This window comes from Sceloporus occidentalis, unplaced genomic scaffold (genome assembly GCF_023333645.1).
Source record: "Sceloporus occidentalis isolate IW3139 unplaced genomic scaffold, rSceOcc1.0.p SCAF_38, whole genome shotgun sequence".
Classification (NCBI taxonomy): domain Eukaryota; kingdom Metazoa; phylum Chordata; class Lepidosauria; order Squamata; family Phrynosomatidae; genus Sceloporus; species Sceloporus occidentalis.
Window position 1 is genome coordinate 9,442,501 of NW_028317018.1, and position 3,661 is coordinate 9,446,161.

General features: G+C 47.3%; 1 non-coding gene and 6 pseudogenes across 1 annotated transcript; all 7 read left to right on the plus strand.

The window, feature by feature from the left end:
- The first annotated feature begins 459 nt into the window (after nucleotides 1-459).
- LOC149297643 (5S ribosomal RNA) lies at nucleotides 460-568 on the plus strand (annotated as a pseudogene).
- A 200-nt stretch (nucleotides 569-768) lies between these two features.
- On the plus strand, nucleotides 769-887 carry LOC149297644 (5S ribosomal RNA; annotated as a pseudogene).
- Nucleotides 888-1,089: 202 nt separating this feature from the next.
- On the plus strand, nucleotides 1,090-1,208 carry LOC149297645 (5S ribosomal RNA; annotated as a pseudogene).
- A 230-nt stretch (nucleotides 1,209-1,438) lies between these two features.
- Nucleotides 1,439-1,557, plus strand: LOC149297646 (5S ribosomal RNA; annotated as a pseudogene).
- Nucleotides 1,558-1,752: 195 nt separating this feature from the next.
- On the plus strand, nucleotides 1,753-1,871 carry LOC149297647 (5S ribosomal RNA; annotated as a pseudogene).
- A 191-nt stretch (nucleotides 1,872-2,062) lies between these two features.
- LOC149297648 (5S ribosomal RNA) lies at nucleotides 2,063-2,181 on the plus strand (annotated as a pseudogene).
- An 807-nt stretch (nucleotides 2,182-2,988) lies between these two features.
- On the plus strand, nucleotides 2,989-3,107 carry LOC149297649 (5S ribosomal RNA). Its single transcript, XR_016273628.1, has one exon. It is a non-coding gene; the product is annotated as a 5S ribosomal RNA (ribosomal RNA).
- The last annotated feature ends 554 nt before the right edge of the window (nucleotides 3,108-3,661 follow it).

The following is a 3,661-nucleotide window of genomic DNA, read 5'->3' on the forward strand; positions in this document are numbered from 1 at the left end:
GAGCTTTTTGACATGTGTTTCTTGCTCATCATCAAAGGTTTAAACCATTATTTGAACTTTCTCACCTTCTCACCTTCTCTGTCCTGTCCCAGGGCATATAATTATTTCTGTCTGACGACAAGCAGCAGCAGCAACAGAATAAGAGAAGTCAACTAAAAAGCATTCACACCTGCGGCCATACCACCCTGAAAGTGACCGATCTCTGAAGCTAAGCAGAGTTGGGCCTGGTTAGTATCTGGATGGGAGACCGCCTGGGTATACCAGGTGCTGTAGGCTTTTTCTTTTCTCACAGTCCGTGGAGAGCTTTTTGCCATGTGTTTCTTGCTCATCATCAAAGCTTTAAACCCTTATTTGAACCTTCTCACGTTCTAAGTCCTGTCCCAGGGCTTATAATTCTTTCTGTCTGACGACAAGCAGCAGCAGCAACAGAATAAGAGAATTCAAACTAAAAGCTCTCACGCCTGCGGCAATACCACCCTGAACGCGCCTGATCTTAGAAGCTAAACAGGGTTGGGCCTGGTTGTTACCTGGATGGGAGACCGCCTGGGAATACCAGGTGTTGTAGGCTTTTTCTTTTCTCACAGTTTGGGGAGAGCTTTTTGCCATGTGTTTCTTGCTCATCATCAAAGCTTTAAACCCTTATTTGAACCTTCTCACCTTCTCACCTTCTCTGTCCTGTCCCAGGGCTTATAATTCTTTCTGTCTGATGATGACAAGCAGCAGCAGCAGCAGCAACAGAATTAGAGAAGTAAAATAAAAATCTTTCATACCTGCGGCTATACCGCCCTGAAAGTGCATGATCTCGTCTGATCTCGGAAGCTAAGCAGGGTTGGGCCTCGTTAGTAACTGCATGGGAGACCACCTGGGAATACCAGGTGTTGTATGCTTTTTCTTTTCTCACAGTCCGGGTAGAGCTTTTTGCCATGTGCTTCTTGCTCATCATCAAAGCTTTAAACACTTATTTGAACCTTCTCACCTTCTCACCTTCTCACCTTCTCTGTCCTGTCCCAGGGCTTATAATTCTTTCTGTCTGTCGACGACAAGCAGCAGCAGCAACAGAATAAGAGAGGTAAAATAAAAAGCTTTCACACCTGCAGCCGTACCACCCTGAAAGTGCCCGAACTCGTGTGATCTGAGAAGGTAAGCAGGGTTGGGCCTGGTTAGTACCTAGATGGGAGACTGCCCGGGAATACCTGGTGTTGTAGGCTTTTTCTTTTCTCACAGTCCGGGGAGAGCTTTTTGCCATGTGTTTCTTGCTCATCATCAAAGCTTTAAACCCTTATTTGAACCTTCTCACCTTCTCACCTTCTCTGTCCTGTCCCAGGGTTTATAATTCTTTCTGTCTGACGACAAGCAGCAGAAGCAGCAGCAGCAGCAGCAGCAGCAGCAGCAAGAGCAGCAGCAACAGAATAAGAGAAGTAAAATAAAAAGCTTTCATGCCTGTAGCCATACCAACCTAAAAGCACCCGATTTTGTCTGATCTTGGAAGCTAAGCAGGGTTGGGCCTGGTTAGTACCTGGATGGGAGACCACCTGGGCATACCAGGTGTTGTAGGCTTTTCCTTTTCTCACAGTCCGGGGAGAGCTTTTTGACATGTGTTTCTTGCTCATCATCAAAGCTTTAAACCCTTATTTGAACCTTCTCACCTTCTCTGTCCTGTCCCAGGGCTTATAATTCTTTCTGTCTGACGACAAGCAGCAGCAGCAGCAGCAGCAGCAGCAGAATAAGAGAAGTAAAATAAAAAGCTTTCACGCCTGTGGCCATACCACCCTGAAAGCGCCCAATCTCGTCTGATCTTGGGCACTAAGCAGGGTTGGGCCTGGTTAGTACCTGGGTGGGAGACCGCCTGGGAATTCCAGGTGTTGTAGGCGGTTTCTTTTCTCACAGTCCAGGGAGAGCTTTTTGCCATGTGTTTCTTGCTCATCATCAAAGCTTTAAACCTTTATTTGAACCTTCTCACCTTCTCACCTTCTCTGTCCTGTCCCAGGGCTTATAATTCTTTCTGTCTGACGACAAGCAGCAGCAGCAACCGAATAAAAGAAGTAAAATAAAAAGCTTTCATACCTGCAGCCATACCCCCCTGAAAGCACCCGATGTCATCTGATCTCAGAAGCTAAGCAGGGTTGGGCCTGGTTAGTACCTGGATGGTAGACCACCTGGGAATTCCAGGTGTTGTAGGCTTTTTCTTTTCTCACAGTCCAGGGAGAGCTTTTTGCCATGTGTTTTTTGCTCATCATCAACGCTTTAAACCCTTATTTGAACCTTCTCACCTTCTCACCTTCTCTGTCCTGTCCCAGGGCTTATAATTCTTTCTGTCTGACGACAAGCAGCAGCAGCAACAGAATAAGAGAAGTAAAACAAAAAGCATTCACACCTGCGGCCATACCACCCTGAAAGCGCCTGATCTCGGAAGCTAAGCAGTTTTGGGCTTGGTTAGTACCTGGGTGAGAGTCCGTCTGGGCATACCAGGTGTTGTAGGCTTTTTCTTTTCTCACAGTCCGGGGAGAGCTTTTTGCCATGTGTTTCTTGCTCATCATCAATGCTTTAAACCCTTATTTGAACCTTCTCACGTTCTCACCTTCTCACCTTCTCTGTCCTGTCCCAGGGCTTATAATTCTTTCTGTCTGATGACAAGCAGCAGCAGCAACAGAATAAGATAAGTAAAATAAAAAGTTTTCACACTTGCGCGCATACCACCCTGAAAGCGCCCAATCTTGTCTGATTTTGGAAGCTAAGCAGGGTTTGGCCTGGTTAGTTCCTGGATGGGAGACCGCCTGGTGTTGTAGGCTTTTTCTTTTCTCACAGTCCAGGGAGAGCTTTTTGCCATGTGTTTCTTGCTCATCATCAAAGCTTTAAACCCTTATTTGAACCTTCTCACCTTCTCACCTTCTCACCTTCTCTGTCCTGTCCCAGGGCTTATAATTCTTTCTGTCTGACGACAAGCAGCAGCAGCAACAGAATAAAAGAAGTAAAATAAAAAGCTTTCATGCCTGCGGCCATACCCCCCTGAAAGCACCTGATGTCGTCTGATCTCAGAAGCTAAGCAGGGTTGGGCCTGGTTAGTACCTGGATGGGAGACCACCTGGGAATACCAGGTGTTGTAGGCTTTTTCTTTTCTCACAGTCCGGGGAGAGCTTTTTGCCATGTTTCTTGCTCATCATCAAAGCTTTAAACCCTTATTTGAACCTTCTCACCTTCTCTGTCCTGTCCCAGGGCTTATTATTCTTTCTGTCTGACGACAAGCAGCAGCAGCAGCAGCAGCAGCAGCAGCAGCAGCAGCAGCAGCAGCAGCAGCAGCAGCAGCAGCAGCAGCAGCAGCAGCAGCAGCAGCAGCAGCAGCAGCAGAATAAGAGAAGTAAAATAAAACACTTTCACACCGGCGTCTCTTCCGACGCTTCCTCCTCCACAGCCATCTCAAAGCCTGCTAGGCCAGACCCGGCTTTTCTGCATATCTCTGATTGACCTCTTGTGTATCAGACCCGGCTATCCTGCATATCTCTGATTGACCCCTTGTGTACCAGACCCGGCTTTCCTGCATATCTCTGATTGACCTCTTGTGTACCAGACCCGGCTATCCTGCATATCTCTGATTGACCTCTTGTCTACCAAACCCGGTTATCCTGCATATCTCTGATTGACCCCTTGTGTACCAGACCCGGCT